This window comes from Heliconius melpomene, chromosome 7 (assembly GCF_056956725.1).
Source record: "Heliconius melpomene rosina isolate 202511_hmr_F chromosome 7, ASM5695672v1, whole genome shotgun sequence".
In the NCBI taxonomy this organism is placed as follows: Eukaryota; Metazoa; Arthropoda; class Insecta; order Lepidoptera; family Nymphalidae; genus Heliconius; species Heliconius melpomene.
Window position 1 is genome coordinate 10,844,199 of NC_140395.1, and position 10,490 is coordinate 10,854,688.

At 34.1% G+C, this 10,490-nt stretch overlaps 1 non-coding gene across 1 annotated transcript; it reads left to right on the plus strand.

The window, feature by feature from the left end:
* Positions 1–5,866: 5,866 nt before the first annotated feature.
* TRNAR-ACG (transfer RNA arginine (anticodon ACG)) lies at positions 5,867–5,939 on the plus strand. The gene has a single exon. It is a non-coding gene; the product is annotated as a tRNA-Arg (tRNA).
* The last annotated feature ends 4,551 nt before the right edge of the window (positions 5,940–10,490 follow it).

The window sequence follows — 10,490 nt, forward strand, 5'->3', positions numbered from 1 at the left end:
ATATTTATTATTAGTTTTATTATTTTTATCACAAAATGATATAACAATATTTTATAATTTAATATATTATATTTAAAAAGTTTTCTAAATGCGAATAATATTTTTTGTCTAACTGAGAAAGAATTATTTAAAGTAAAGACTACGTACACAATTCAATGGAAAATGGAGAACGGAGTGTCTTATCATTAGGTTCCCTCTACCTATCCTGTTGTTTGCGGGGTACGGCATGACGCTAAAAAAACGTATATAAAAGCATGTTGCAAAATATAATTCACGTAATAATAACACTACTAATACATGCAGGTGGAAATTTTCAACGATCATAAAATCATAAGCAAGTTGGTCACATTTTACAAGGCGTAACAAAATTGCAACGTCTTTCTTACATCAGGTTTGATATTAACATAGTTACAGGGACGGACGCCATTACACGAACATAATTCAAAACAACAAAACTAACAAGCCTCCCAGCCTCCCACTCATTGATCGCTCGGAAGATGGCCGCGGCCAGGCTCTCATTAAGGCTGCACGTGCGTCGCCCACGGCATCGCATGCTTGCACTGGACAGGGTTGCAACACGAATTAACTTCACTTCACGTTTTATCCCTAGCTAGGGTCTCTACGTTCTTCTTTCTCCTCGTTCACTATCATCAACTTCTTCATAAATGCGCTTGGGGGGGTCCTCATGCTTTTTACGTGACCTTTCTCCAGTATCTTTGAGACTGTGTTTTTGACAGTCAACCGAGATCTCCCTCTACCTCTCTGACCACTCACTTTTCCATCATAAATCTTTTTTGCCCTTCTTCATCATCATTCATTCGACGTGCCCAAACCAGCTGAGCACGTTCTTCTTCATTCTCACCATCACATGAATTGATAAAGCTAAGATTTTAGTATTTCATTAGAATATAGTAAACTATCTATACAAATACGTAAGTAAGTTTCTTATCTACTCTATAAGGACCACTCTAATGGGATTAAGCCTAAAAAACAACATAATGTGAATAAAAACACAATTTACACTAAAATGAAACACTAAACCACATTAGCTCCGGCCAACTGCCACCCCTGTGCGAAATAACTTTTCGTCATGGGATTACGAGTCCGTACCAGGGATTTAAGGTTTCATTACGTTGCTTCGGGTTCTCCCCCGTAACGATACCCTACTGTTGTAAGCCATGGAGTTTGTTATAGATATTATGAAATAAAAGATTTTATTTTAAATCTGTAGTTTTACTTATTTTTTATTATTTTCTATATTTCATACCATCATATTATAGGAAGGAAAGTATATCTATATATATAAAATCGAAAGGTCACTCACTCATCACGAAATCTCAGAAATTATATGCGCTAGGAATCTCAAATTTTGCATAGGAGTTACTTATAGGACGTAGGTGTTCGCTAAGACGGGAATTTGCAATATTCGACTTCTAAGGGGTGGTTTTTGGGGTCGAAAGTTTGTATGAAACTTCGTTACTACAAATGCTAGGAGTCTCAAATTTTGCATAGACGTCACTAGGACGTAGTCATGGACACAGAAATTAATAATAACATTGTTCACGCGGGTGAAACCGCGAGCGGGCCGCTAGTTTCTTATATATTTCATAATCGTATAAGATATGGTGGTATGAAATATATACCTAATATATAAACTAAAAGACTTTAAACTTTCACAATAGTAAAGTATACAATAATAAAGTAAAATACATTGGAATTATAGTTTCCAACGAAAAATTGGAATTTCATTACAATTGAAAAAAAAACATAAATGATTACATATATTTTTTTTAAATTTATTTTCCTGTAATTCGACTTGCGAGAACTTATAGTAACAGAGCTGGTAGAGCTATAGAGTCAAGTTAGAGAGGGTAGTGGAGCAAGACCTCTAATGTACAAATATTGCGGACGAAATGAATATATTCGTCCCCTCCCCTACTAAGGCCAAACAAGTGTGCGTTTTGATTAAGTTGCCGATATGAATGTATGAGACGGAAATTAGAAGGGACAGCCTAAGATGAATATAAGCCTTGCGACCCCTAGACAATTCTTTTCTGATGATCTTTGGAAAAAATATTGCAAAGTACGTTTTTAGTAGGCTCCAAAACGTAAAATGTACATAAATAAAATAATTTTATATAAGTACATTCTGAAATTGAAAAATATTTAATTTATTAGGGTTTGTTTATTTTTAAATTAGACATCATTATAAATAGATATAAATGAATGTTTTTGATACATTATGATTTTAAGTCTAATTAAATTTAACACGCGCAGAAAGTTAAAAAGAAGTTATTACTCAAGCATAAAAAAAAATAGACTAATACAATATTTGTTTGTAAAAGTTGACAGTTGTTCCCATTCCATCCAATCCTTACTACAGCACGTCCCAAGTGTACCGCTAATACTCCATATGGCGCTGTACAGTCTGCTGTGTATAAATAACCAGTATAGCAAGACCTGTAAATGGTGTCAAATAATATGGGTGGTGGTAACAGTAGCTGGTCATCTTATGCTGGTTAATAATGGAAGTACTGAAAGGGCGGAAAAGTGATGCAATGCCATGTGCATGCATTAGGGATGAGACAATCGGACACCAGTCGCGTCGATTAGTTCATACAACTGGCCACTGTTGACGGTATTAATAATATGGTTTTATTAAATTACCTTATTTATAAAATTTGAGGCCAGTCGGGACGTGAACGTGACTAGTTGTGGGTTCGATCCCCACTCGACGAAATGGAAGATTTATTTTAATTTATATTTCCATTTCTTCGCTCTGGAGTCGAGGCAAAGCGCGGCGTTGAATTCTGCCACTCAAAACGGAATGCTTTCAGAATCCGGCGGAAAGTGGGGATCGGAGTGTTTTAACACTAAGTTCCCTATATGCGGGATATAGCGGGAAGCTGACTTAATTTACAACAATTTAATGTTCCTTATATTGAAGTAACATTTAAGAATTATTTTATTTTTCCCTTTTTTGAATAGGTCTACGTCTAATATTAACATTGACATTAATTTTTACGTAATACGTACCATAAACGTACGTAACGTACCATACATATACCACTACTTTAAATTATTTCAATTTGATTAACATTTCCTTATACAAAATGACATCTATATATTTAAAAAAAATTATAAAAATATACATATTTCCTATATACATACATTCTCACACTAGCAATAACCGCAAATATCTAAGGCTCACATTTCCTGAAGCGCTGTCTGTCTGGCGCCGGTCATGTGACACCCACATACTTCTGTCACCAACCGCAGTCAAATATTTGCTGAAGTAGGTATATAATATAAAATATGACCATACGCCTTATTTGATTTGCAATTATTGATACTTAGGTTTTATATTAGTACGTAAGATGCTTTTGATTAAGATTATTTATGCTGCATCCCGCAAATGGGTAGGGAGAAGAAACCTAATGTTAAGACACTCCGTTTCCCAATTTCCGCCGGATTTTCAGAATATTCAAGACATAAGGAATTTGATTAAAACTGCAAAAAAATAATTTATTAAAAAACTTGACTGCACTTGCGACAGGTTGTGGATTCGATCCCCACTAGAGGAAAAATGTTAAATAAAAAATGTTTGATATTTTCATTTCTTCGTATCGAGGCAAATCGAGGTGTTGAGTCCTGCTACTCAACACGAAATGCCTCCAGGATTCGATAGAAAATGGGGAAAGAAATGTTTTAATACTAGATCTACCCTGCTGCAAGCGGGATACAGAGTAAAGCTGATCTGAATGAAAATAATCTAAATAAACTAATCAGGCCAGAAATAATCATCTAAATTACTAAATAAAAATATGTGAAATAATGTTAAAAATAACCATATAATACATAAAACTTTCTAATTAAACTGTAAAACGACTGTATGTCCGTACAAGACTCGAAGACTTTGCTTTCTTTAAAGATCAATATTTACTGTTCACACGGACATCCACCCACATGACATTACTTTACTGTTCACGCCTCAAGTCTGTAAGGTACCTATTTACATACAAATTAGGAAAAATATATTTGAAATCGTAATAAACTATAAAAATATAACATTTTTACGTAAGGTTTTTAGCATTTTACAATGAAAAGTTTTATTTATACATATGTATAAATTAATTATTATTTTTGGACTCCATTATTCTCGTTCTTAATCGATTCCTACAAATCGGTTGCTTGGAAAAGATCATTTTCATCAATAAAACCAGCTTTCCACGTTTTATAATAGTTATTGTAAATTATATATTTATATTTTGTGAAAATAAGAGTTCTTATGATATGTAAGTAATAACTTAAATTTATATATAAAAAACTTATATTTATATTCTGAAAACAAGTTTTTGTACGCGGAAATACTGTGAGTTGATCTTTAAAATGGAGCACTTGGAAACACTCGAAATTGAGTTTTGCCGATGCTTGATCTTTTAACGCCACTGATATAAATATTTAGAAGCTGTTAAGATTATTCGTTAATATTAACACCATAGCATAGTAAAGGACGTTTTCTATTAGCATAGTTTTTTTGAGACCAGTCGTAGTGCAAGGGACCGTGCGACTGTAAAAGGTAAAGGTTCAATTGCCACTCGAGGAAATAAAGTATTTCATATTTCCAACTCCTCGTACAGGTAACAAGGCAATACGCGGCGTTAAGTTCCTTACTTAACAAAAAGATATTTACTAAAATGAATTTAAAATCAATTTATTTTTTAATAGTGTAAAATTCTCATTCCACAAACATATGAAAATAAATTTATTTTTTCGTGTTACAAATTTATGCAAATAGTTGGTTTTAGTTTTTTTCTTATTTTTCTAAAGTTGTTCTATATGTGAACCACATAAAGTTTAATTTTTACGAGATAAGTGGCGAAAGTGAGGACATGTATGCTGGGCGAGGCGTCAACAGGTTGATAGCTATAGACTCTTGTCGCGGTAATTTATAGTTCATAATGTTCTTACTGATATATTTTATAGTATGAAAAATAGCAACACGAAAATATGAAAGGAATCATAAAAATAAGAAAAAAATATATAAAACTTATCTCAAGCTAAAGATAACGTCGGTCGCTATAAAAGTATGGAACCTTTTTTTTTAGTTGTAGGTATTTATGGTTAAGAACGACTCGTTATTTAACCTATATGTAGTATAGATATTATTAACAAACATTCTTGTTTCATGCACATGGTAGAAAAGCAAAGGGAACCTGGGAACCTAGTGTTAAAAAACTCTCTTTCCGTTAAGACACTTCCGTTCCCCATTTTCCGTCGAATTCTGAAGGCATTACGTGTTAAGTGGCGATTGACAACGCCATGCTTTGCCTTGATATTAGAGCCAATGGGAAACGAACCCATAACCTGTCGCCAAATCTCTTCTTAGAATTTATAAAAACGTAAGTAGTTTTTAGATTTTCCTTCTAAAGATTGTAAATTGTAGTTACAGCTAACAATGACAATGGTTTTTTAAATATACATATATATAAATTATATATAATACAACTTATATACTTCGCAATTGTCGCCCTAGTGGCGCCGCGTGCGAGAATAATGCTCACTAACGAGCACACGCGACCGTATTGAATTCAACATTTGTAATGGCCACTTTAATCTTCTACAGATAAAAAATATTATATTATTTTATGAATTATACTCTCTTTTTATTTTTATATATATAATACAATAATTAGACATTCTTAACGTAATTAATATAAATCTATTTCTGTATATATTTATCTGTATATAACAGTATTATTTGTACTATATAAAAAAAAATTGTAATGAAGTAGTTCAAGCTTGTAATATTAATTATTATTCTACTAGATTTTATTTGATTAAATATTTAGCACTACTCTACATAGGCCCTGTGGCGCAACGGATAACGCGTCTGACTACGGATCAGAAGATTCCAGGTTCGAATCCTGGCAGGGTCGCATTGATTTCTTTTTTTTACTTTTTAATTATCTCTTTATTTTTATATTTTTTATATAAAATAAATAATAATTAAAATATTTAACATATATATGTTAGTAAATTTGCTATTCTCAAATTAATATATTTTCATAATTATGATTCTTAGCAAACACTATGAGGCTGGCTGTGAGGAAGTCGACGACTGTACGAGCGCCCCCTGCGGAACTAAACTACGTAATTACTTAAATTTTAATGTAGTATATAAATTTAGATTTTATTGTTTAAGAAAAAGACACCAATACAAAAGTTGCATTATGATCAGAACAATTAATATATTTTTTTAATTTTTTTTATTTTTCAAAACACTTTATCGACTTTTAGCGACCAAGTATAATAAATTTTCGTTATCTACACACTCAAATTTGTTAAGTGTCAAAATTCATAGGTTAAAACAAAATATTTTGAAAAGATAAGATTTGAAAGTGTGCATCTCTACCTAGTAATACTGATAAGAATAGAGAATGCAAAAAAGCAACTCTTGACTGTTAAACTTAAAAAAATATATGAAACAGATCTTACTCGTCTCGAGTGGGAACCCATAACCATAAGAGAATCAATATTTTCATTTCTTCGCTCTGGTATCGTGGCAAATCGCGGTTAAGTTCCGCCACTGCAACACGCAATGAACCCAAAAATCGGCGTAAAGTGGAGAACGGAGTGTCTTAACTAGATTCCCTCTGCCTTCCTTATATACGGCGGGATGCAGCGTGAAGCTGGAAAAAAATATATATTAAAATTATATTATATATCTACTTATATTCTTATATCTACAACAATAACAGCTGTTCAACTATTTACGGGGTGTTATCACTAGAGGTCAAGAGCGCGCCTTCCGCCGCGATAAGCCGTAACACAGCATCCACACTATATATTTGTTAACTATGAATGGCATAAAACCATTGATAACGTCACACATGTCAAAGTTTTTGTATTCCTTCGATAAGAAATATGGAAGATAAAACAATTTTTGTATATACGAGCGGGAAAGTGTTAACTAAATTATTACTATTTTATTCATATTCCGTTATTAAGTTTTTTTTTTCCATTTTATATATGGTTGAATGTAGATATATATAGAACTATTATTCTTTCTCTTAAAAAATGTTCATTTAGAGTCTAAAAAAGTAAGTGTATTCTATTCTCATTTTTTATAAGTCATATATTATATATTCATGGTAATGTGAGAAGATTTTTTTTTAACAAATGAAAGTAAAATTCATTAAAAATTATGTGCACAACAGTACACATTTTAGTTTGATGCAAGTATGTTTTTAAAGTTTACATTTACTCTTAAATATCTGTATTTTAAATATTTTCCCAGATTTTAGCCCCTTATACGTGGAGCAAACATCCTGTCAAGGTAAATATTGATCTGACCGTCGAGAGATGGCTCCGGACATCACAGACATGTGCTAAACACCTATCTACTTTAAACTTAAATCATTGTACCTTTTTTGTACTTCTAGATGCTAGAAGGTAATAATATACGTACCTGATAAATAAAATCGATCCTTTTTATATTATAGTTTAAATTTGGGAACGAGAGTAACTGGGAACCTAGCGTTTAGACAGTGCGTTCCCATTTCTACCGCCACCACCGTTCCAATTCCGTTCACCACTTTCCACCGAATTATGGAGGCATTGTGTATTGAGTGGAGGAACTGAACGCCGCGCTTAGCCTCGTCACCAGAGGGAGGAAAAGAGCCCAAAACGGTCGCGTCCACAGTCGCACCCTTGCGCCCTTGAGCCATGACGAACTCACTAGCTTACTTATTGTAATAAATACTATATTACCTAAACATTTTACAAAAGCAACCCTCCAACATAACATTATCATATCTGATACAACATGTCAGTGATCCTGGCTCGTCCTGCAACCACACTGGGTGCTGTGATGCGAGAACCATCAGATTAGCGTTAACACGCAGACTGTGACGAAACGATTTAGCGTACGACTTTTTTTATATATATGTAGAAGGAAGAGATTAGAACAGATATTATATTATCTTAGATGTTTAATGATTAGCTTTAATATCATCTGTAGCAACTGTTTATAATATTACTGGCTGTGTTCATGTAAAAAATGACAACGTGTCAACACATTTGTATAGCTTCAGAGGAAGTGATCGAAAAGACACTAATTATTGATTATTGTAGAATTACGATTGGCTGACTTATGTTAAAGAGTCTCGTATGACTTTTATTAGACCAGTGAGGTAATTTGACCAATAACGCGGAGGCTTATGCCTTGAGTAGAGTCGTGACGTGTGAAGGTGAAGTTTGATTTTAAAATAAGGAGGAAGTTGACGATCATGGAATGGTGTAGTCTTCTTATGTTTTGACGATCGTAGAATGATTCAGTCTTCTGATGTATTGGAGAAAGGACGGACTAGTGACGAGTGTCACGAATCTGCTGCGTTATTCCTGCTTGCATTAACCCACAGTGGAGCCCACAGGTCCAATAAGAGTCATTTGCGAGCAATCTCCTACATATATATAAATATGTCTTATTAGTAAGCAAGTATTGTGGTATAATATTATTGTAATATACAAACAAAATAACAGAGAATAGTTTTCATATATTAGTATTTATACAATGATCGTAGTAGATTCTACTGTATTATATATGATATACAATCTGTATATATTTATTTTCTTTCCCTACTAAAAATAATTCATTGTTAGCTTATGTACATTTTATGACTCAACGAAAAGTAGACTTCCGGAATGGCACGTGAACCCATTTCCGGTCGCAAGGAAATGAATGGGACATATATCGTGAGAAAAACATATTGATTTTCTCTTTCATGTTATATCTACTTTTTTTTTAATATGGTATTCGTATAACAGTGGAAAATTTACTTAGGTATTTTCATTTATTTTAAAATTAACAATATTATAGGAAAATTCATCCTTTAGTTTATTGGATATAAATATAATCATCTATAATTCTGCTTGTTTTATTTCTTAATCTTATTCAATTTATTTGAAAAAAAAAATGATATTGTATACCCACGTCTCCTTTTATTCCCGACTGCTAAGGACGGGTATCTGTTAATATCTAGTTCGCAACATATAAGAGAGTAAACATCCTTTCATTAAAATATACCTAATTGTACAGAGGAATTCAACTAAAATCTCTAATAACGTAATTAAAGGATCAAGCCTTCATGCTCTACATGCCCTTATACAAACATCCGATTAGAATTGTGCAGTCTAAATTGGAACGTCATTAAAACACGAAGTTGGGAGCAAGACTGTTTATTGATGCATACCCACTACACAATAAATACAATATATAATATACCTACCCTACATCTTTCCCCCTCTAATTTTAACACTAACTTACAATAAATAATAAATAGACTACAGAACACAATATATAATTATGACTTATCCATAAATTAATTTAAATTTTTATTTCTATTATACGCTCGCAGAGCTCGCGCGGAAGCGTCCGATGGTGGAGGACTCGGGGAGCGGGTTCTATTACGAATCGTGTCTTTTTCCCCATCTGAACCCGATTCCTCTCCCACGGCATCTTCAAATGTAGCTTCCTCATCATTGTTTGTCTCTTTTTGTTCCGCGTTTAAATTGGGTTTGAATAAAGACAACCTATGTTTTTTTTTAAGTGGAATAATCTGATCTTGGTGTCTCCGCCATTGTGAATCGTTACTCACTCTTACTTTATATGATACCGGACCTGTTTTATGCGTAATATTTCCTTCTACCCATTTAGGTGTCTTATCAGAATATCCACGAACGAGTACTGGCTCGCCTACCTCCATGTCCCGGTCCGAGCCACCCTTGTTCCGCACCTGTCGGCGCTGAGCGGCGCGCACTACACTCGCCACGTCGGGCCTAATGGCGTCCAGGCGCCCGCGCAATCGACGTCCTAACAACGCAACCGCGGGAGCGACACCCGTCGTCGCGTGCTCCACGTTACGATATTGAAACAAAAAAGTCGATAACGCTTTCGATATATTTTTGCCTTCGTGAATCGCCCTCTTTATTACTTTTTTTATTATTTTAACCGCGTTCTCCGCTGCTCCATTACCTTGTGGTCTGTACGGTGCTGAAGTTATATGTCGAATACAATTTTGTTCACAATATCTTTTAAATTCAATAGACAAAAAAGGCGGGCCGTTATCCGTTACAAGCTCAGTAGGTAACCCAAATCGTGAAAATGTGGATCTTAACACTTCTATCGTAGATTCCGCGTCCGTCCTGCTCATTGTCATTGCTTCAATCCATTTCGAATGTGCATCCACGAGGATCATATATTTTTTCCCGCCATGTTCGGCAAAATCCGCATGAATACGCTGCCAGGGTTTCAAAGGGAACTCCCACGGATGCATAACCGCTCGGGGAGGTGCGTCACGCACCACCCCGCATGCCTCACAAGATCGACTTAAGTTCTCAATTTCCCGGTCGAGGTCTGGCCAATACACATAATTTCGAGCCAAATTTTTCATTTTATTCATGCCTAAATGACCTTCATGAATTTCCTT